The sequence below is a fragment of the Mustelus asterias genome, unplaced genomic scaffold (assembly GCF_964213995.1).
Source record: "Mustelus asterias unplaced genomic scaffold, sMusAst1.hap1.1 HAP1_SCAFFOLD_259, whole genome shotgun sequence".
NCBI lineage: Eukaryota > Metazoa > Chordata > Chondrichthyes > Carcharhiniformes > Triakidae > Mustelus > Mustelus asterias.
In genome coordinates this window covers 130661-155323 of record NW_027590225.1, presented here as the reverse complement: position 1 = coordinate 155323, position 24663 = coordinate 130661, and the positions used below count along the sequence as shown (strand labels likewise).

At 47.3% G+C, this 24663-nt stretch overlaps 1 protein-coding gene across 3 annotated transcripts in view; it reads right to left on the bottom strand.

The window, feature by feature from the left end:
- LOC144485980 (nuclear GTPase SLIP-GC-like) overlaps positions 1–24663 on the bottom strand; it is a 228496-nt gene that overhangs the window by 194770 nt on the left and 9063 nt on the right. Inside the window, exon 1 of one of the 3 annotated variants that reach the window (XM_078204077.1) lies at positions 1524–1652. The exons of the other annotated variants lie outside the window; for them this stretch is intronic. The gene's annotated coding sequence lies outside the window, so the exon portion shown is untranslated. Of the gene's footprint in view, positions 1–1523; positions 1653–24663 lie in introns of those variants that run through there. 3 annotated transcript variants of the gene reach the window in all.

The window sequence follows — 24663 nt, the reverse complement described above, 5'->3', positions numbered from 1 at the left end:
CAATGATGTAATTCACAAGTTCACATCTTTCACAAGGTTCCAGATGTCACATCTGTGGAATGGAATGCTGTTCATCTGTGTGTGTGTGCTAGAGTCCCTGGGATAAGATAGCATGAGAACAATGTAATCTAGGTTGCCAAAGCTTAGCTGCCCAACTTTCCTCATAGGTTTCTCATTCACAACTTTCTTTTCCACACCCTTTAAACATTCTGGTCTTTTCTATCCCTTTTCAGAAAGGAGGCACAAATGATAATGGATCCAGTGGTCCATGAAGCTTTTCTTTGAATCCTCATTAGCTTCAGTCGGTAAAAGAGGGTAAGGCATTGATGTGCACAGTTCCAGCAGGAGGCACTGTCTAGGTACATGGCCTGAGCATGAATACCAAAAGTAGGCTGAGGGAAAGAGACTCAGGTAGTGGAGACGACTTGCCACACTGAGGGTCTATCGTGGATAAGTCTTCTACCCACACAAGTGAGAGGTAGTGCAGATCAAGGCTGTGATTGTCCAGAGATCTCATCCACCACATACAACACATGCTCCAAAGTTTGGTGCCACATGAGTTTGGAGGCTTACCTGTCAGTGGCCATGAAAGTGACTATAGCACTCAATTTCTTTACCACTGGTTCTTTCCAGGGATCAATTGGGAACCTGCAGAATTTCTCAGTCAGTAACAGATGACCGCATAAAGGAGGTGACCAATACACTTTTCAGTGAAGTAGGGCTTCCAAACCGTACAGCAGTTGAGGTTAAAGTGATTCTCAGAAGCTAAGCTTATAAAATGTAGATCTGTAAGTCACATGGGGTGGTTAGCTCTGCTGCCTCAGTGCCAGGGACCCAGGTTCTTGGTCTATGTAGAGTTTGCATATTCTCCCCATGTCTGCATGGGTTTCCTCCAGGTGCTCTCATTTCCTCCCAACAGTCCAAAGAAATGCAGGTTAGGTGGATTGACCATGCTAAATTGCCCATTAGTGTCCAAAGATGTGTAGGTTAGGTGGATTCGCCATGGTAAATGTGCGAGGTTACAGGAATAGGGTTGGGATAGGACTTGGGTAAATGCTCTTTCGGCGAGTTAGTGCAGACTTGATGGACTGAATGGCCTCCCTCTGCACTATCGGGATTCTATGATTTGTTTCAGTAAACAATATCATAAACACTTCTCCTAAGTTGGCATGGGCACAGGCAGAGGGGACTCGGGGCAGGTGCACACTCTTGGAGTGTCCTGACTGGAAGCCCCTGGTGTGTCTGGCTGATGCTCATGCTCCCCGTGGGTGCCAGAGAGCCCCAAATGGTTTGGCTCCGCAGGAGATGAGATAATTGGAGGAAGGCCAAGATGCCTCATCCTCATGCAGCTTCATCCTGATGGTGCCCACAAAGTATGTGGCCATGGAATGCAGGACTGAACGCAAATCCGGCAGGACCTGACGGACCAAGGTCTCCATGGTATTCACCAACCCTCCCATGGTGGCGCATTTCAGAGCCAGGATAGCAGACACCATCGTGCACTCAAAGTACACTGCACTCACTGTGAATTGGATTGGGTGAAGTGACGGAACTGAGATCTGTACTCGGTTGTTGCGAGAGGCGAAACTCTGCATTGCCACATTACTTTGTCTTCACCGGCAAGCTCTGCTGTAGCCTCCTCAAACTCAATGAGGGCAAGGATCTCTGCCATCCCTCCCTTGGTCTGTGCGTACTCATATTTATTGCACATGAATTTGGCTGTACGGAGCAAAAGGAAGACATGTTATCAGAGGGAATGGAGCAGAAGTTTTTGTGAAATGCGTATCTCCTATGTGTGGTCATAAAGTCATAGATGTTTACAGCATGGAAACAGGTACTTTGGCCCAACTTGTCCATGCCGCCCTTTTTTTTCACCACTAAGCTAGTCCCAATTGCCCGCATTTGGCCCATATCCCTCTATACCCATCCCAGGTCGGAGGTGACGATCACGAGGGGTCACGGGCTCAAGCTGAGAGGGGCGAAGTATAACTCAGACATCAGAGGGACGTTTTTTACACAGAGGGTGGTGGGGGCCTGGAATGCGCTGCCAAGTAGGGTGGTGGAGGCAGGCACGCTGACATTGTTTAAGACTTACCTGGATAGTCACATGAGCAGCCTGGGAATGGAGGGATACAAACGATTGGTCTAGTTGGACCAAGGAGCGGCACAGGCTTGGAGGGCCGAAGGGCCTGTTTCCTGTGCTGTACTGTTCTTTGTTCTTTGTTCTTTGTTCTTTGTTTTTCCATGTAACTTTCTAAATATTTTTTAAAAGACAAAATTGTGCCCCCCCTCTACTACTGCCTCTGGCAGCTTGTTCCAGACATTAACCACCCTCTGTGTGAAAAAAGTTACCCCTCTGGGCCCTTTTGTATCTCTCCCCTTAAACCTATGCCCTCTAGTTTTAGACTCCCCTACCTTTGGGAAAGGTTGTTGACTATCTAGCTGACCTATGCTCCTCATTATTTTATAGATATCTATAAGATCACCCCTAAGTGTCTTATGCTCCTGGGAAAAAAGTCGGTCTATCCAGCCGCTCCTTATGCCTGATGCACATCAATTTAGACACGAGGCTCGAGGCTTCAGTAAATGAAGGCTTTTATTTACTATTAATGAAGCTATCAGAACTTAAGTACACTATCCCAGACTGAAGGGGTCCCGGCCAGAGCAGGGACTCTTATACCTCTCCCAGGAGGCAGAGCCCGACTGGCATGTGCCACAACAGTAACAAACACAGGTGTAACAACCCCACCCTAACCCAACAGCAACAGTAGTACAATCCAACAGTAACATATGTACATCCTTGTAGTACTGGCCAGCCCTGGCTCAGTACTATCCAGTGGGAACCAACGATGGTTCACCACATTCACCCCTCCTTTGAGAACAAAGGCCGGCAGGGTACAAAAACTGAATAAAGTGTCAGCAGTCTATAAGTTCAGACGGTCTGGAGGACCGCACCGTCGTTGTGACCTCCTCAATACCGGCAGTGACACCGGAGTAGGCACTTGCGGTGGCGTTCTCCCCAAAACGGCGTCCAGTTGTTCTTCCACGGACTCACAGGCCGGTTGACCCTGATGAGACGGTAGTGCAGGGGATCCTGACACGCCCTGCGGTGGCGACCATCTTCAGGGCTCAGGCAAGCTGTGCATTGGAGTAAAATTGTTAAGCAATGGTCCCGATGCTGCCCGCGCCGTGTCCGGGGAAGAAATGAGAGATAATGGATTTGTTACTGGGGGTATGGGAGCGACAGGAGTTGCTACGTCCCCTGCAGGCGCCAGGTCTCGGATCGAGACTGTGTCCTCTCGCCCGTTAGGATATGCCACATAGGCATACTGAGGGTTGGCGTGGAGGAGGTGGACCTGTTCGACCAACGGGTCGGACTTGCGGGCCCTTACATGTCGCCGCAGGAGGACGGGTCCTGGGTACGTCAACCAAGCTGGTAAAGATATCCCCGAGGAAGACTTCCGAGGGAATGAGAACATCCTCTCGTGGGGAGTAGCATTGGTTGCCGTACCCAGGAGGGAGCGAATAGAGTGAAGCGCATCAGGGAGGACCTCCTGCCAACGGGAGACTGGAAGACCTTTGGATTTCAACGCCAGTAGGACAGCCTTCCAGACTGTAGCATTCTCTCGTTCCACCTGTCCATTACCCCTGGGGTTGTAACTCGTGGTCCTACTAGAGGCAATCCCGTATGAGAGCAGGAATTGCCTCAAGTCATCGCTCATGAACGACGAGCCCCTGTCGCTATGGATATAGCTGGGGTACCCGAACAGGGTAAAAAGGTCACGGAATGCCTTGATCACCGTGGCAGCGGATGTATCCGAGCAGGGGACAACAAACGGGAACCGGGAGTACTCATCGATTATGTTTAGAAAGTACACGTTCCGATCTGTTGAGGGAAGGGGGCCCTTAAAATCAACACTCAGCCTCTCGAAGGGACGAGTGGCCTTGACCAAATGTGCCCGGTCAGGTCGGTAAAAGTGCGGTTTGCATTCCGCGCAAATCCGACAGCTCCTTGTTACCGAGTAAGGCAGGTTGCGGGCTTTTACAAAGTGGTAGAGCCGAGTGACCCCAGGATGGCACAGATCATTATGGAGGGCGTTCAAACGATCCTCCTGAATACTAGCGCATGTTCCGCGCAAGAGGGCATCCGAGGGCTCATTGAGTTTCCCTGGACGATACATGATATCGTAGTTATAGGTGGAGAGTTCAATTCTCCACCGCAAGATCTTGTCATTCTTGATCTTGCCCCTCTGCGTGTTGTTAAACATGAACACCACGGACCGTTGGTCCGTGATCAGGGTGAACCGTTTTCCCGCCAGGTAATGGCGCCAGTGTCTGACGGCCTCCACAATGGCCTGGGCCTCCTTTTCCACCGCTGAATGCCGAATTTCGGGGCCTTGGAGGGTGCGGGAAAAAATTGCGACGGGCCTGCCCGCCTGGTTAAGTGTGGCGGCCAGGGCGAAATCAGATGCATCGCTTTCCACCTGAAAGGGGATGGATTCGTCTACCGCGTGCATCGTGGCTTTCGCGATGTCGTCTTTCAATTTCTTGAAGGCCAATTGGGCCTCTGGCGTGAGGGGAAAAGTCGTGGACTTAATAAGCGGACGGGCTTTGTCTGCGTAGTTGGGGACCCACTGTGCATAATAGGAGAAGAAGCCTAGGCATCTTCTCAGTGCTTTTGCGCTAGCGGGCAAGGGAAGTTCAGCAAGGGGGCGCATACGGTCTGGATCAGGGCCAATGACCCCGTTTTCCACCACGTATCCCAGGATGGCTAAACGGCGCGTATGGAACACACACTTCTCCCTGTTGTAGGTCAAGTTCAGGCGAGATGCAGTGCGTAAGAAGTTTTGGAGGTTTGTGTCATGGTCCTGCTGATCATGGCCGCAGATGGTGACATTATCCAGGTACGGGAAGGTAGCCCGCAGCCTGTTCTGGTCCACCATTCGGTCCATAGCACGCTGGAAGACCGAGAGCCCATTGGTGACACCAAAGGGAACCCTAAGAAAATGATACAAACGACCATCCGCCTCAAAAGCCGTGTATTGTCGGTCCTCTGGGCGAATGGGGAGTTGGTGGTAGGCGGACTTGAGGTCTATGGTGGAGAACACCCGGTACTGCGCAATCTGATTGACCATATCAGATATGCGCGGGAGAGGATACGCATCCAGCTGCGTATATCGGTTAATGGTCTGACTGTAATCAATGACCATCCGGGGTTTGTTCCCGCTCTTGACCACAACAACCTGTGCCCTCCACGGACTAACGCTGGGCTGTATGATCCCTTCTTTGAGGAGTCGCTGAACCTCAGATCTGATGAAGATCCGATCCTCAGTGCTGTAACGCCTACTTTTAGTAGCGATGGGCTTGCAGCCTGGTACCAGATTCTGAAATAAAGAGGGTGTGGTGATCTTTAACGTAGAGAGGTTGCAGGCGGGGCGCGTTGGGCAATTTGGAGACTGCAGCTGTTCTCCCACTGCCAGCGAAGGGAGTGGCCCACCGTACTGTAGGATTACACTCCTCAAGTGGACCATGAAGTTTAGTCCGAGAAGTATTGGCGCACAAAGATACGGCAACACAAGGAGCTTGAAGCGCTCGTAAACTGTGCCTTGTACTTTCAAGGTTACCACGCAACTCCCTAGCACGGCAACAGACCGGGACCTTGATGCCATAGATATTGTCTGTTTGGCAGGTTGAATCTGGAGTCCACACCTCTTCACAGTGCCAGGGTGGATAAAGCTCTCAGTGCTCCCGCTGTCAAACAGACAATAAAGCACATGATTGTTTACCTGGATATCCATCATTGAACGATCGAGCCTATGAGGCTTAGCCTGGTCCAGGATGATCGACGCCACCGTTGGTTCATGAACGCCACTGCAGGCAGCTGAAGTCGATGCTGAGGACCCCTGCTGGTCGCTCGTGGTCATTGTCGACCAACATGGCCGCCCCCATGAATCGCACGTGGGTGAGGGCGCCAAACTCAGCGACCCCTGGTGGTCATACTCCTCCGACTCCATCGACCGTAATGGCGTCGTCCTGGCCTCGCACGTGGACGAACCCCGCGACGACTTCGACGATGATGGTGATGATCCAAGCTCCGAAGAATCGCAGGCCGCACTGTCGTTCCTGGGTTTCGATCTGCACACCTTTGCATAATGACCTTTTTTACCGCATGCGGTGCAGATTACCGCTTTAGCGGGATACTTTTGTCGGGTATGTTTAGCTCCTCCGCAGAAATAGCACCGCGGGCCGCATGGGGCTGCAGCCGTCGTCTGGCCCAAATGGGAGCACGCCATAACACAGCACTTCGAGCCCGAGGGGCGAGGAGGGATTTGCGACTGCTCCTGCCACGTTGTCTCCACGTGGTCCTCTGGATATAAGACTAAGCTCTTTGAAGCCGACTCGAGCATTTCAGCTAATTCGATGGCCTGGGTGAGGTTGAGATTACCCTTTTCCAGCAATTTGAGACGGATGTATGATGACCCCGGCCACAAACGCATCTCGGGTGAGGTCGTACATGCTCTGCTCAGCCGACACAGCTTTGCAGTCACAGCCCCTGGCTAGCTGTAAGAGCTCATTGGCATAGTCCTCCATGGTTTCGCCCGACTGCCGACGTCGTGTAGCGAGGAGGTAACGAGCGTGTATCTCGTTAGGCGGTTTTGTATAGCGCTTCTTTAGAAGCTCGAGGGCCTTAGGGTAATTAGTGGCCGCATGGATCGCGAGGTAGACTGTGTCGCTAACCCTCGCATGGAGGACCCGGAGTCTGTCATCATCTGTAGTGACCACTGCGGAGGCTGCTAGGTAATCTTCGAAACACTTCAGCCAGTGGTCAAAGGTGTTAAAAGCGCCCACCGCACGTGGATCTAGCGTCAGACGTTCTGGCTTGAGAATTTGCTCCATACTCTCCTTTCTTTTTTTCTTCCGTCGAGAGTTTAATAATAGTAAATAAAATTGATGCACATCAATTTAGACACGAGGCTCGAGGCTTCAGTAAATGAAGGCTTTTATTTACTATTAATGAAGCTATCAGAACTTAAGTACACTATCCCAGACTGAAGGGGTCCCGGCCAGAGCAGGGACTCTTATACCTCTCCCAGGAGGCGGAGCCCGACTGGGATGTGCCACAACAGTAACAAACACAGGTGTAACAACCCCACCCTAACCCAACAGCAACAGTAGTACAATCCAACAGTAACATATGTACATCCTTGTAGTACTGGCCAGCCCTGGCTCAGTACTATCCAGTGGGAACCAACGATGGTTCACCACAATGCCCTACCCAGAAGGGACACAGAATGGAGTGTGAGCATCAATACAGATGAAATGGTGGTGTTGAGAGAGAGTAAGTGTTGATTTGTATTCCCGATGAACTGAATGTGTGAGATCTGTGAAGCGAGGAGCCATTTGAGTGAATGATGCCATGCTGAAAGTTTGATAGTGGAGGGAGCTGAGAGAGGATTTACCCTTGTGGTGATACTGTACCTTTAAGAAGTATTTGTGTTTTGGTTCTCGGGCAGGAATTTTGAGCAGTTAGCTCTATGCACTCGGTGCTGCTGGGTCTGTATCCAGCAATACAGACTGATTGATTGCTCCTAATTGCTAGAATGTTTGTTTTAATCTGAACTAATGCTGTTCTGTTATATTAGCGTTCCTTGGGATTTTGTAGTGTAGGTTGGGTTGATTGACAGAAACAATTCAAGCAATTGGGTGGAGCTGGGCTTGCACAGGGAACTCAAGCTCAGTCTGCCGTTTGGGATCTTTCGAGAGAGGTTGCTATCAGTAATAAATGCCAAAATTCCATTTGCCTTCCTTATTATCTGCTGTACCTGAATTCTAATTTTCTGTGATTCATGCACAAGGAGTTCGAGACTGGAATCTGCCAGGAAATAAGTCTATTTCTCTGGGATTCTATATTTGGCGGTGGATCTTGCTCTGGAGGTTGCTGTATGATAATCAGAAAACAGGTGTCTGGATCTCTGTCCAGAGGTGTTAAAAGACTGGAAATCTAGCATCCACATGAGCATATCAGTTTTTGGTGCTAACTGGTTCTGAAGAAGGGATTTATGTCCATGGGGAATTTTGCTTAAATTGGAACTATAGAGATAGCTCGCTATTAAAAATGATATTTCGTCATGTTTAACTATTTAAATTGGTAGAAGTTATGTGAATTCTTTTTGTTTTATTTTAACTGTATTCTTAAATAAAGTTTGTTTTGATAAGAGCTTCCTAGTGGGTCAATTGTATCATACCTTGAGCAAAATACTTTTTGCTCACCCGACTGCCAAAATTAAAAGGAACAGTTAAGGTCTAAGCTAATCTCATAATATACCTTGGAGTTTCTGATCTGGTCCCTAACACCCTAGCCCAATCAAGATCTACTCTGCAAAATCCCAGGGGAACACTAAAATAACAGAACTGCATTCGTTCAGATAATTCATCCACTTCCTGTACTGTGTGGTGCTTTGTGGGCAGGTGCCAGCCACGCTGACCTCCTGGACATTAGCCTCCCAGACTGGAGAGGCAAGGTTAGGTGTGCTTCTTTGAGCTGTACCTGGGGTAGAGCACATGCCTGTGGGCCTGGACTCCTCAAATGGGGGCCTTGGTGGTCAAAGCAGGTGCTGCCTTCTTTTTGAGGCTACTCACCTTTTGCTTCTGGCTTCCTGACATGTTGGAGGTTCTCCTGAGGACAGGTGGGCCAGAGACAGTGATATGAGTGTGCTGGACTAGTGTTTAAATATGGCACTGGGACCTTCAAACCACCAGCTGATGGTGGGCAGACCAATCGGGAGATTCAGAGGGGAACACGCCTGTGCATAATGATTGATCCTCCAGTGCAGTATCTGGCATGAGATCCCGCCATTCTGGCCAATGGGAAAGGCACTTCCAGAGCTGCCACCACCACACTTTGTCTCACAAATGGAGAATTAGGCCAGAGTTTAAGAATCAGATGCTTCATGGATATAGTTACTCCAGGAAAGGAAAATAGATGGGTGACAGTGAGAGGGGCTGGGAGGAAGCAGTCAGTGCAGGGATCCTCTAATTCTTCTTCCCTGCTGCCATCAGACTTTGAATGGACCTACCTTATATTAAGTTGATCTTTCTCGACATTGTAGCTATAACAGCAACACTACATTATGCACTCTCTCCTTTCCTTCTCTATGAATGGTATGCTTGTCTGTGTAGCGCACAAGAAACAATACTTTTCACTGTATGATAATACATGTGACAATAATAAATCAAATCAAATCATCATGTACCAGATAACTTAAGGATACCTGAAGACAGATCTGGGATCTGTGCGAGTGAAGTTAGACTAGGAAATTGGCATGGGTAAACTCCAGAAACAACCACCAGAAGGATTAAGACCTATCTCCTAGAGTGCCAGAGGGGCATATGGGTACATGTTTTGGTACGCATTAGACATGGAAGGGTTGGAATGGGAATTTAGCGAGAGAAGACAATCGGTAAAGTTTCACTAGTGAAGCGAGGTAGAGTCGATGGAGCTGCCTTCCAGACGTGGACTATTGACAAACTCAATCACCAGACCCCACATCCAGTAACTTCCTGTGTGATATGGCTAGGTCTACGAGTGAGTAAGCACACCATTAGGTTGGACCATGGTCTCCATTGCAAATAAGAAGGGTGCCTGGTATGAGGTACTAGAGAAGTATGTACAGGATAAGTGGCCCAAGTGTACAAAATATCTTGAAGTTTCATAGAGGGACAGGATGCTCCTGGCTATCAATTTTGTGGAAAGGAATACAGAAGAAATTAAGCAGCAACGTCAGTAAAGTTGAGAAACCTCTAGCGATGGCAAGTATGTGAAGTCCTGATGTGAGACTAAACGGAAGTTAAAAATTTGATTGAACAAAATGATAGCCAAAAACAAAGAATTGGAGAAATTAGAAACTGTGAGTTAAATGGCACGGTGGCGCAGTGTTTAGCACAGCTGCCTCACAGCGCCAGGGACCCGGGTTCGATTCCCAGCTTGGATCACTGTGCGGAGGCTGCATGTTCTCCCCGTGTCTCCTCTGGGTGCTCCGGTTTCCTTCCACAGTCCGAAAGACGTGCTGGTTAGGTGCATTGGCCATGCTAAATTCTCCCTCAGTGTACCCGAACAGGCGTCAGAGAGATTTTCACAGTAACTTCACTGCAAGGTTAATGTAAGCCTACTTGTGACACTAATAAATAAACTTTAACTTTAAGACTTAAACTAGATATGATGCAATTTCAGAATCAATGTGGAAGCCTCTATCAAAACAAACAGCAGGCAGTAAGAGCACTGGATCTTGCAGAGTCAGAGATCCATCATCTGACACGCGAGAATTCAGCACAGTTGAAATGCTGCAACAAAACAAACAGGACATGTCTTGAGGAGTGTACATATTACAGAGAAGGAGGTGCTGGAAGTCTTAAAGCGCATCAAGGTAGATAAATCCCCGGGACCTGATGAAGTATAAACCAGGATGTTGTGGGAGGCTAGGGAGGAAATTGCAGGTCCCCTAGCCGAGATATTTGAATCATCCATAGTCACGGGTGAGGTACCTGAAGATTGGAGAGTGGCAAATGTTGTGCCTTTGTTTAAAAAGGGCTGCAGGGAAAAGCCAGGGAACTACAGGCCAGTGAGCCTCCCATCTGTGGTGGGTAAATTGTTGGAAGGTATTTTGAGAGACAGGATCGACAGGCATTTTAGAGATGCAAGGACTGATTAGGGACAGTCAGCATGGCTTTGTGTGTGGAAAATCATGTCTCACAAATTTAATTGAGTTTTTTGAAGGGGTAACCAAGAAGGTAGATGAGGGCAGAGCAGTTGATGTTGTCTACATGGACTTTAGCAAGGCCTTTGACAATGTACCGCATGGTAGCTTGCTGCATAAAGTTAAATCTCACGGGATCCAGGGTAAGGTATCTAAATGGATACAAAATTGGCTTCTGTCTTGTAGAGAGTTGTTTTTCAAACTGGAGGCCTGTGACCAGTGTGTGCCTCAGGGATCAGTGCTGGGTCTACTGTTATTTGTCATTTATATTAATGATTTGGATGAGAATATAGGGGGCATGGTTAGTAAGTTTGCAGACGACACCAAGATTGGTGGCATTGTGGACAGTGAAGAAAGGTATCTCCAACTGCAACGCGATCTTGATTAATTGGGCCAGTGGGCTGACGAATGGCAGATGGAGTTTAATTTAGACAAATGTGAGGTGATGCATTTTGGTAGATTGAACCAGGGCAGGACTTACTCAGTTAATGGTAAGGCGTTGGGGAGAGTTACAGAACAAAAGGATCTAGGGGTACATATTCCTAGCTCCTTGAAATTGGAGTCACAGATGGACAGAGTGGTGAAGAAGGCATTCGGCATGCTTGGTTTCATCGGTCAGAACATTGAATACAGGAGTTGGGACGTCTTGTTGAAGTTGTACAAGACATTGGTAAGGCCACACTTAGAATATTGTGTGCAATTCTGGTCACCCTATTATAGAAAGGATATTATTAAACTAGAAAGAGTGCAGAAAAGATTTACTAGGATGCTACCGGGACTTGATGGATTGAGTTATAAGGAGAGGCTGAATAGACGGGGACTTTTTTCTCTGGAGCGTAGGAGGCTGAGGGGTGACCTTATAGAGGTCTATAAAATAATGAGGGGCATAGATAAGATAGATAATCTGTATCTTTTCACAAAGCTAGGGGAGTCTAAAACTAGAGGGCATAGGTTTAAGGTGAGAGGGGAGACATACAAAAGTGTCCAGAGGGGCAATTTTTTCACACAGAGGGTGGTGAGTGTCTGGAACAAGCTGCCAGAGGCAGTAGGAGAGGCGGGTACAATTTTATCTTTTAAAAAGCATTTAGATAGTTACATGGGTACGATGGGTGTAGAGGGATATAGGCCAAATGCGGGCAATTGGGATTAGCTTAGGGTTTTTTTTAAAAAAGGGCGGCATGGACAAGTTGGGCCAAAGGGCCTGTTTCCATGCTGTAAACCTCCATGACTCTATCTATGACTCTGGGATTGATGCCCCACAGTAAACATAAGAACATAAGAAATAGGAGCAGGAGTAGGCCATCTAGCCCCTCGAGCCTGCCCCGCCATTCAATAAGATCATGGCTGATCTGACGTGGATCAGTACCACTTACCCGCCTGATCCCCATAACCCTTAATTCCCTTACCGATCAGGAATCCATCCATCCGCGCTTTAAACATATTCAGCGAGGTAGCCTCCACCACCTCAGCGGGCAGAGAATTCCAGAGATTCACCACCCTCTGGGAGAAGAAGTTCCTCCTCAACTCTGTCTTAAACCGACCCCCCTTTATTTTGAGGCTGTGTCCTCTAGTTTTAACTTCCTTACTAAGTGGAAAGAATCTCTCCGCCTCCACCCTATCCAGCCCCCGCATTATCTTATAAGTCTCCATAAGATCCCCCCTCATCCTTCTAAACTCCAACGAGTACAAACCCAATCTCCTCAGCCTCTCCTCATAATTCAAACCCCTCATCTCCGGTATCAACCTGGTGAACCTTCTCTGCACTCCCTCCAATGCCAATATATCCTTCCTCATATAAGGGGACCAATACTGCACACAGTATTCCAGCTGCGGCCTCACCAATGCCCTGTACAGGTGCATCAAGACATCCCTGCTTTTATATTCTATCCCCCTCGCAATATAGGCCAACATCCCATTTGCCTTCTTGATCACCTGTTGTACCTGCAGACTGGGCTTTTGCGTCTCATGCACAAGGACCCCCAGGTCCCTTTGCACGGTAGCATGTTTTAATTTGTTTCCATTGAGATAGTAATCCCATTTGTTATTATTTCCTCCAAAGTGTATAACCTCGCATTTCTCAACGTTATACTCCATTTGCCATATCCTCGCCCACTCACTCAGCCTGTCCAAATCTCTCTGCAGATCTTCTCCGTCCTCCACACGATTCACTTTTCCACTTATCTTTGTGTCGTCTGCAAACTTCGTTACCCTACACTCCGTCCCCTCCTCCAGATCATCTATATAAATGGTAAATAGTTGCGGCCCGAGTACCGATCCCTGCGGCACGCCACTAGTTACCTTCCTCCAACCGGAAAAACACCCATTTATTCCGACTCTTTGCTTCCTGTCGGATAGCCAGTCCCCAATCCACTTTAACACACTACCCCCAACTCCGTGTGCCCTAATCTTCTTCAGTAGCCTTTTATGGGGCACCTTATCAAACGCCTTTTGGAAATCCAAAAACACCGCATCCACCAGTTCTCCTCCATCAACCGCCCTAGTCACATCTTCATAAAAATCCAACATGTTCGTCAAGCACGACTTTCCCCTCATGAATCCATGCTGCGTCTGATTGATCGAACCATTTCTATCCAGATGCCCTGCTATCTCCTCTTTAATAATGGATTCCAGCATTTTCCCTACTACAGACGTTAAGCTGACCGGCCTATAGTTACCCGCCTTTTGTCTCCTTCCTTTTTTAAACAGCGGCGTAACATTAGCCGTTTTCCAATCAACCGGCACTACCCCAGAATGCAACGAGTTTTGATAAATAATCACTAACGCATCCACTATTACCTCTGACATTTCTTTCAATACCCTGGGATGCATTCCATCCGGACCCGGGGACTTATCCACCTTCAGTCCCATTAGTCTACCCAGCACTGCCTCTCTGGTAACATTAATTGTATTAAGACCATAAGACCATAAGACATAGGAGCGGAAGTAAGGCCATTCGGCCCATCGAGTCCACTCCACCATTCAATCATGGTTGATTTCAACTCCATTTACCCGCTCTCTCCCCATAGCCCTTAATTCCTCGAGAAATCAAGAATTTATCAATTTCTGTCTTGAAGACGCTCAACGTCTCGGCCTCCACAGCCCTCTGTGGCAATGAATTCCACAGACCCACCACTCTCTGGCTGAAGAAATTTCTCCTCATCTCTGTTCTAAAGTGACTCCCTTTTATTCTAAGGCTGTGCCCCCGCGTCCTAGTCTCCCCTGTTAATGGAAACAACTTCCCTACGTCCATCCTATCTAAGCCGTTCATTATCTTGTAAGTTTCTATCAGATCTCCCCTCAACCTCCTAAACTCCAATGAATATAATCCCACGATCCTCAGACGTTCATCGTATGTCAGGCCTACCATTCCTGGGATCATCCGTGTGAATCTCCGCTGGACCCGCTCCAGTGCCAGTATGTCCTTCCTGAGGTGTGGGGCCCAAAATTGCTCACAGTACTCCAAATGGGGCCTAACCAGTGCTTTATAAAGCCTCAGAAGTACATCCCTGCTTTTGTATTCCAAGCCTCTTGAGATAAATGACAACATTACATTTGCTTTCTTAATTACGGACTCAACCTGCAAGTTTACCTTTAGAGAATCCTGGACTAGGACTCCCAAGTCCCTTTGCACTTTAGCATTATGAATTTTGTCACCGTTTAGAAAATAGTCCATGCCCCTATTCTTTTTTCCAAAGTGTACGACCTCGCACTTGCCCACGTTGAATTTCATCAGCCACTTCTTGGACCACTCTCCTAAACTGTCTAAATCTTTCTGCAGCCTCCCCACCTCCTCAATACTACCTGCCCCTCCACCTATCTTTGTATCATCGGCAAACTTGGCCAGAATGCTCCCAGTCCCGTCATCTAGATCGTTAATATATAAAGAGAACAGCTGTGGCCCCAACACTGAACCCTGCGGGACACCACTTGTCACCGGTTGCCATTCTGAGAAAGAACCTTTTATCCCAACTCTCTGCCTTCTGTCTGACAGCCAATCGTCAATCCATGTTAGTACCTTGCCTCGAATACCATGGGCCCTTATTTTACTCAGCAGTCTCCCGTGAGTATTTCTCCTGCTGCCAACCCTCTATCGTTAATATTTGGCAAACTATTTGTGTCCTCCACCGTGAAGACCGACACAAAAAACTTATTTAAAGACTCAGCCATATCCTCATTTCCCACTATTAACTCCCCCCTCTCGTCCTCCAAGGGTCCAACATTCACTCTAGCCACTCTATTCCTTTTTATATATTTATAAAAACTTTTACTATCATTTTTTATATTAATTGCTAGCCTAGCTTCATAGTCTATCCTTCCTTTCTTTATCGCTTTCTTAGTCTCTCTTTGTTGTTTCTTAAATTTTTCCCAATCACTTGTTTCTCCACTATTTTTGGCCACTCTGTACGCAGCTGTTTTTATTTTAATACTCTCCTTTATTTCCTTCGTTATCCACGGCTGGTTCTCCCTTTTCTTACAATCCTTGTTTTTTGCTGGAATATATTTTTGCTGAGAACTGAAAAGGATCTCCTTAAAAATCCTCCACTGTTCCTCAGCTATCCTACCTGCCAGCCTGCTCTCCCAGTCTACCTTAGCCAATTCATCCCTCATCCTATCATATTTCCCTCTGTTCAAACAGAGGACACTGGTTTGGGACCAAACTTTCTCCTCTTCCATCTGAATCAGAAATTCGACCATATTGTGGTCACTAGACCCAAGAGGGTCCTTCACAATAAGATCCTTAATTCTACCTACCTCGTTACACAATACCAGATCCAAAATAGCTCGTTCCCTCGTCGGTTCCGTAACATGCTGTTCAAGGAAACTATCCCGACAGCATTCTAAGAACTCTTCCTCCATTCCACCCTTACCGACTTGAGTCTGCCAGTCAATGTGCATGTTGAAGTCCCCCATGATTATTGCCGTTCCGTTTTTACACGCATCCCTTATCTGCTTGTTTATAGCCCTCCCTACCTCAACATTATTATTTGGGGGCCTATATACCACACCTACTAGTGTCTTTCTCCCTCTACTATTCCTCATCTCTACCCATAACGATTCCACGTTTTGTTCCTCAGAGCCTATGTCATCCCTCAGTACTACCCTGATATTATCTCTTATTAATAGCGCGACCCCACCACCTTTTCCTTCCTGTCTATTCTTCCTAAACGCCTGATACCCCTGGATATTCATCTCCCAGTCCTGGTCACCTTTCAGCCACGTTTCTGTAATGGCCACTAGATCGTACCCACTCGTGCTGATTTGCACCATCAACTCATTTACCTTGTTCCGAATGCTTCGTGCATTCAGGCAAAGTGTCCTTATTCCAGCTTTTATCTGGACCCGCTTTGATGAGTTTTAAACCACTTAAAATGCCAGACGGAGATAGAAAATTACAGGCAGCTTTATCTTACCAGAGCAGCTAATCTGTAATTTTGAGTAAGTTGAGGAACTAACAGGAGATGATTTGGATAGGGAAGGATCAGTAAGAAGAAAACCAGAATTTGAGGAAAGAAATGATTGCCTTAAAGAATCCCACCTCCGAATGTAGTTCCGAATGCAGATCCAACCGCACTCCCACTAACAAACAGTCTGACATTAATAGAAAATGCTATGCCCTGAACCCAATAACAACTACTACAACATAGGCGGCGAACAATCAAGTTACATACATGATACCTTCAAATCTACCCAATTAGCAGAGATAGCAAAAGTAAAGTTTATTTACTTGCCTTTGACCAGGTCCCTCATGGCAGACTGGTGCAGAAGGTGAGGTCGCATGGGATCAGAGGTGAGCTGGCAAGGTGGATACAAAACTGGCTCGGTCAAAGAAGACAGAGGGTAGCAATGGAAGGGTGTGTTTCTGAATGGAGGGCTGTGACAAGTGGCGTTCCTCAGGGATCAGTGCTGGGACCTTTGCTGTTTGTAATATATATAAATGATTTGGAGGAAAATGTAACTGGATTGATTAGTAAGTTTGCGGACGACACAAAGGTTGGTGGATTTGCAGATAGCGATGAGGACCATCAGAGGATACAGCAGGATATAGATCAGTTGGAGACTTGGGCGGAGAGATGGCAGAAGGAGTTTAATCCAGACAAATGTCAGGGAATGCATTTTGGAAGGTCTAATGCAGATAGGAAATATACAGTAAATGGCAGAACCCTTAAAAGTATTGATAGGCAAAGGGTGTACAGGTACACAGGTCACTGAAAGTGGCAATGAAGGTGGAGAAGGTAGTCAAGAAGGCATACGGCACGCTTGCCTTAATCGGCTGGGGTATTGAGTTTCAAAATCATAGAATCATAGAATCATAGAAACCCTACAGTGCAGAAGGAGGCCATTCGGCCCATCGAGTCTGCACCGACCACAATCCCACCCAGGCCCTACCCCCACATATTTACCGGCTAATCCCTCTAACCTCCACATCTCAGGACTCTAAGGGGCAATTTTTAACCTGGCCAATCAACCTAACCCGCACATCTTTGGACTGTGGGAGGAAACCGGAGCACCCGGAGAAAACCCACGCATACACGAGGAGAATGTGCAAACTCCACACAGACAGTGACCCGAGCCGGGAATCGAACCCAGGACCCTGGAGCTGTGAAGCAGCAGTGCTAACCACTGTGCTACCGTGCCGCCCAAAATTGGCAAGTCATGTTGCAGCTTTATAGAACCTTAGTTAGGCCGCACTTGGAATATAGTGTTCAATTCTGGTCGCCACACTACCAGAAGGATGTGGAGGCTTTGGAGAGGGTACAGAAAAGATTTACCAGGATGTTGCCTGGTATGGAGGGCATTAGCTATGAGGAGAGGTTGGAGAAACTTGGTTTGTTCTCACTGGAGCGACAGAGGTTGAGGGGAGACCTGACATAAGTCTACAAGATTATGAGAGGCATGGACAGAGTGGATAGTCAGAAGCTTTTTCCCAGGGTGGAAGAGTCAATTACTAGGGGCATAGCTTTAAGGTACGAGGGGCAAGGATTAAAGGAGATGTACGAGGCAGATTTTTTACACAGAGAGTAGGAAGTGCCTGGAACTCGTTGCCGGGGGTGGTAGTGGAAGCGGATACGGTAGTGACTTTTAAGGGGCATCTTGACAAGTACATGAATAGGATGGGAACAAAGGGATAATGTCCCCGGAAGGGTAAGGGGTTTTAGTTAAGTCGGGCAGCTTGGTCGGTGCAGGCTTGGAGGGCCGAAGGGCCTGTTCCTGTGCTGTAATTTTCTTTATTCTTTGTTAGTGTAACAAGGCTAACATTAGGCTTACATTAACACTGCAATGAAGTTACTGTGAAAATCCCCTAGTCGTCACACTCTGGCACCTGTTCAGGTACACTGAGGAAAAATGTAGCATGGCCAATGCCTAACCAGAACATCTTACAGACTGTGGGAGGAAACTGGAGCACCGGAGGAAACCCACGCCGACATGGGGAGAACGTGCAGATTCCACCCAGACTCCACACAGTAGCTGGGAATCAAACTGGGGTTCCTAGCACTGTGAGGCAGCAGTGCTAACCACTGTGCCACTGTGTCGTCCATGTACTACCGTGCCGCCGTAATGAAATCATCTGAATGTGGAGATGATCTGGAGGATTACTTTCAAAGAGTAGGCCAACAAAACGCATTACATGGCTTAGATGGCAACGAGAGATAAAGTTGTCGCTTGCAACTTTAAGCCTTGCAGTATTATCAGCCCTGCCCCACCCCCAAATCACAGGAGGAAGAAGTGTTCCCGAAATGCAGGAGGCACTCAGAAATGCTGTAGAACCTAACAGCCTAAATAACCTTCGACAAAGAAAGAGAGAACAACCCACTGCATTTGCAAACCGACTTTGAGTTCACTTTAATAATGTTTTTGGCCCTGGAGCTCCACAAGCTGCACTGTCAGTCTCTATTCGGGAAATTGTTTGCACACCTTAGGAAGCCATTCCACTGAACACTGAAGTTGTGAACATTTTGACCCCACAAACGCCACTCACACTGAGGCATGGGTCTTAAGGTGCTTCATGAAGTTATGGGAAAGGAAGCACAAGAAAAACCAACCTCTAACCAGCGCGGTAAAATGAACCCTGTGCAAGGTCAGACTCGAGAACCATGAGAGGGAGATAGAGGGCATCGAGCTGACCGTACACAATGATGCCCAGCTACTACCATCCCTTATTCACAGAGAAGTGACACAGATAGGCAGCGATCAGAAATAGCCCAGGGCATGTTGCAAGAAATTGTGATGCCTTGAGGTAACTGTACCCATGTTTGGGTCTGACCAATACCCTAGAGACTGAGGGCCTACCCCACCAAAATAGATCATACCCAATGAACCCCACGGGAGATAATGGGGTTTACAGAGAGGGAAATCCACATTCGCATGAGATTGATAGTGTCAGGGCTATCCAAGATGGATGTGAAATGTTAAGTGGGATGGTATCGGGTGTCCAGTTCATGAAGCTACCCTATTGAATTTTTGACACTGGAGGTTCTCACACTAATCTCAACACATCCAAACATTTGCAATTTAATTGGGAAATGCGAGGAAAAGTTATTCTCAGTGATTTTACGGGTCATTCTATGGATGGAATCATTACAAAGCCTTTCAAATTTAAGTTAGAAATTTGCAACGTTCGTATTCTGCTGTTTTAGCCGATTTACAAGAAGAAGCCAAAAAATGTTTTGGGTCTGATCTGATGTTAGAATTGAAATTGTCTTTTAATCGGTACACTGTGTACATTTTCAAAGTCAGAATGCTTAATACAGTACAGGGATAACTGGTTATTATAGTCTGAGACTATTGAAGAACATCTTAAATTGTGAGACACATTATTGAAGCTTTTGATTTCTCTTGCTTTGAAAGTCAATCTGAAAACAGCACAAGTAATGAAATCTGGGTACTGTTATAAAACATGGAAAGAACTTCACCAGCATAGAATAGACATTATTTTAAACTTAAGACTCCCTTAAGAAAGTTATTAGGGCAGGTGGGCTACTGTAAGGATCATATTGATGGATTTGCCACAAAAGCAGCCCCTTTGTCTGAACTTCTAAAGAAGCATGCTGAGTGGCAGTGGATGCCTGAGCACACAGACAATTACAGAGTTTGGGGAGGCGATAGCCTATTAATCCAGAAAATTTGCTAATATCCTGAGACCAGGTTCGAATCCCACCACAGCAGATGATGGAATGTGAATTCAATATAAGAAATCTGGAATTAAGAATCTACTGATGACCACAAAATCATTGTCGATTGTCAGAAAAACCCATCTGGTTCACTAATGTCCTTTCGGGAAGGAAATCTGCCACCTTTACCTGGTCTGGCCCACACGTGACTCGAGAGTCACAGCAATGTGGTTGACTCTCAATTGCCTTCTGAAGAGGCTTAGCAAGCCACTCAGTTGTAATAATCGCTGCAAAGTCTCAACAAGGAAATTAAACTGAACGGACCACCTGGCATCAACCTAGGCACCGGAAAAGACAATGGCAAAACAAACAGCCCTGTTGATCCTGCAAAGTCATCCTTACTAACCCCTGGGGGCTAGTGCCAAAATTGGGAGAGCTGTCTCACAGAACTCAAGCAACAGCCTGACATAATCATTCTCACAAAATCATACTTTACAGATAACATCCCAGACACCACCATTACCATCCCTGGATATGTCCTGTCCCACCGGCAGGACAGACCCAGCAGAGGTGGCGGCACAGTGATATACAGTCAGGAGGGAGTTACCCTGGGAGTCTTCAACATCGACTCTGGACCCCATGAAGTCTCGTGGCTTCAGGTTAAACATGGGCAAGGAAACTCTTACTGGTTACCACGTACCAGCCTCCTTCAGCTGATGAATCAGTTGAACAACACTTGGAGGAAGCACTGAGGAATGCAAGGGTGCAAAATGTACTCTGGGTGGGGGATTTCAACCTGCATCATCAAGAGAGGCTCGGCAGCAACACTACTGATCGAGCTGGTTGGGTCCGAAAGGATATAACTGCCAAACTGGGTCTGCAGCAGGTGGTGAAGGAACCAACAAGAGGAAAAAACATACTTGACCTCATCCTTACCAATCTACCAGCTACAGGTGCATCAATCCATGACAGTATCAGTAAAAATGACCACCGCACAGTTCTTGCGGAGATGAAGTCCTGCCTTTACATTGAGAATAACTCCCATCATGTTGTATGGCACTATCACTATCTGACTTTGAACAGATCTGGCAACTCAAGACTGGGCATCCATGAGGTGCTGTGGGCCACCTACAGCAGCAGAACTGTACTCCAGAGCACAATCTGTAACCTCATGACCTGGCATATCTCCCACTCAACCATCAACATCAAGCCAGGCAATCAAACCTGGTTCAATGGAGAGTGCAGGCGGGCATGCCAGGAGCAACACCAGAATACCTAAAAATGAGGTGTCAACTTGGTGAAGCTACCGAACAGGACTACTCTTGCATACCAAACAGCGTAAACAACAAGTGATAGACAAAGCGAAGCTATCCCACAATCAAGGGGTCAGTTCCAAGCTCTGCAGTCCTGCCACATCCAATCATGAATGTTGGTGGACAATTACACAACTCACTGGAGGAGGAGCTTCCACAAACATCTCCATCCTCAGTGTTGGAGGAGCCCAGCACATCAGTGTAAAAGATAAGGTTTAAGCATTCACAGCAATCTTCAGCCAGAAGTGCTGAGTGGTCCCCAGCATCACAGATGCCAGTCTCCAGCCAATTCAATTCACTCCACGCCACCAAACATTTGGAGGCACTGGATACTGCAAAAGCAATGAGCCCTGACAACATTCCGGCAATAGTACTGAAGACTTGTGTTCCAGAACTTGCCGCTCCCCTAGCCAAGCTCTTCCGGTACAGTTCCAACACTGGCATCTACCCGACAATGTGGAAATTGCCCATGTATGTCCTGTACACAAAAAGCAGGACAAATCCAACCCGGCCAATTACCGCCCAATCAGTCTACTCTCATCAGTAAAGTGATGGAAGAGGTCATCAAGCAGCATCTGCTCAGCAATAACCCGCTCAGTGATGCCCAGTTTGGGTTTCGCCAGGGTCACGCAGCTCCTGACTTCTTTACAGCCTTGGTTCAAACATGGACAAAAGAGCTGAATTCCAGAGGTGAGGTGAGAGTGACAGCCCTTGATATCAAGGCAGCATTTGACTGATTGTGGCATCAAGGAGCCCGAGCAAAACTGGAATCAATGGGTATCAGGGGACAAACTCCCCAATGGTTGGAATCTTACTTGGCACATAGGAAGATGGTTGTGGTTGTGGAGGTTCAGTCATCTCAGCTCCAGGACATCTCTGCAGGAATCAAAGTGTTGGTAGGGGAACATGTGGCAAATAGTGACCATAATTCTGTTAGCTTTAGGATAGTGATGGAAAAGGATGAGTGGTGTCCCAAGGGTAAGGTGTTGGATTGGGGGAAGGCTAACTTTAGTGGGATTAGGCAGAAATTGGCAGCTCTTGATTGGGAGAGGCTGTTTGAGGGTAAATCCACATCTGGCATATAGGAATCTTTTAAGGAACAGTTGTTAGGGCTGCAGGATAGGCATGTGCCTGTAAAAAAGGATAGGAAGGGTAGGATTCGAGAACCGTGGATAACTAGGGAAATTGAGGGATTGGTCAAAAAGAAAAGAGAGGCGTCCGTTAGGTCCAGGCAGCTAAAAACGGAGGGAGCTCTGGAGGAATACAAAGAAAGTAGGAAAAAACTCAAACGAGGAATTAGAAGGGCAAAAAGGGGTCATGAAATGTCCTTGGCAGACAGGATTAAGGAGAATCCCAAGGCATTTTATTCATACGTTAGGAACAAAAGGGTTGTCAGGGAAAAAATCGGACCTCTCAGGGACAAAAGTGGGGAATTATGCTTAGAGCCCAAAAAAGTAGGGGAGATCCTAAATGAATACTTTGCGTCGGTATTCACAAAGAAGAGGGATGTGTTGACTGGGAGTGTCTCGGAGGGGAGTGTTGACCCATTAGCAAAAATCTCCATTACAGGGGAGGAAGTGTTAGGTTTTTTAGGGAATATAAAGACTGACAAATCCCCAGGGCCTGATGGAATCTATCCAAGGCTGCTCAGGGAGACGAGAGATGAAATCGCTGGGCCTCTGACGCAAATCTTTGTCTCGTCACTGGACACAGGTGAGGTCCCAGAGGATTGGAGGATAGCTAATGTGGTCCCGTTATTTAAGAAGGGCAAGAAGGATAACCCGGGAAATTATAGGCCGGTGAGCTTGACATCCGTGGTAGGGAAGTTGTTGGAGAGGATTCTTAGAGAGAGGATGTATGCGCATTTAGAAAGGAATAAACTCATTAATGATAGTCAGCATGGTTTTGTGAGAGGGAGATCATGCCTCACTAACCTGGTGGAGTTTTTTGAAGAAGTGACTAGAATGGTTGACGAGGGAAGGGCCGTGGATGTCATCTATATGGACTTTAGTAAAGCGTTTGACAAAGTCCCTCATGGTAGGTTGGTGCAAAAGGTTGGATCTCATGGGATAAAGGGGGAGGTGGCTAGATGGGTGGAGAACTGGCTTGGTCACAGAAGACAGAGGGTGGTGGTGGAAGGGTCTTTTTCCGGCTGGATGCCTGTGACTAGTGGTGTTCCGCAGGGCTCTGTATTGGGACCTCTGCTGTTTGTGATTTATATAAACGATCTGGAAGAAGGTGTAACTGGGGTGATCAGTAAGTTTGCGGACGACACGAAAATGGCTGGACTTGCAGACAGTGAGGGACATTGTCAGAGGCTACAGAAGGATATAGATAGGCTGGAAATGTGGGCAAAGAAATGGCAGATGAAGTTCGATCCAGATAAATGCGAAATGATGCATTTTGGTAGAACTAACGTAGGGGGGAGCTATACGATAAATGGCAGAACCATAAAGGGTGTAGATACGCAGAGGGACCTGGGTGTGCAAGTCCACAGATCCTTGAAGGTGACGTCACAGGTGGAGAAGGTAGTGAATAAGGCATATGGCATGCTTGCCTTTATAGGACGGGGCATAGAGTATAAAAGTTGGGGTCTGATGTTGCAGTTGTATAGAATGTTGGTTCGGCCGCATTTGGAATACTGCGCCCAGAAGGACGTGGAGGCTTCAGAGTGCAGAGGAGGTTTACCAGGATGTTGCCTGGTATGGAAGGGCTTCGTTATGAGGAGAGATTGGGTAAACCGGGGTTGTTCTCACTGGAAAGACGGAGGATGAGGGGTGACCTAATAGAGGTGTATAAAATTATGAAAGGCATAGATAGGGTGAACGGTGGGAAGCTTTTTCCCAGGTCGGTGGTGACGTTCACGAGGGGTCATAGGTTCAAGGTGAGGGGGGGAGGTTTAACACGGATATCAGAAGGACGTATTTTACACAGAGGGTGGTCGGGGCCTGGAATGCACTGCCAGGCAAGGTGGTGGAGGCAGACACGCTGGGAACATTTAAGACTTATCGAGATAGCTACATGAACGGAGTGGGAATGGAGGGATACAAAAGAATGGTCTAGTTTGGACCAGGGAGCGGCACGGGCTTGGAGGGCCGAAGGGCCTGTTCCTGTGCTGTATTGTTCTTTGTTCTTTGAGTCCCTCAGGGTAGTGTCCTAGGCCCAACAATCTTCAGCTGCTCATCAATGACCTTCCCTCCGTCATAAGGTCAGAAGTGGGGATGTTCGCCGATGATAGCACAATGTTCAGCACTATTCGCGACTCCGCAGATAATGAAGCAGTCCCATGTTCAAACACAACAAGATATGGACAGTGTCCAGGCTTGAGCTGACAATTAGCAAGTAACATTTGCACCACATAAATGCCAGGAAATGACCATCATCAATAAGAGACACTCAAGACACCCTTGATATTCAATGCTGTTCCCATCACTGTATCCCCCACTGTCAACATAGAAAATAGGAGCAGGAGAAGGCCATTTGGCC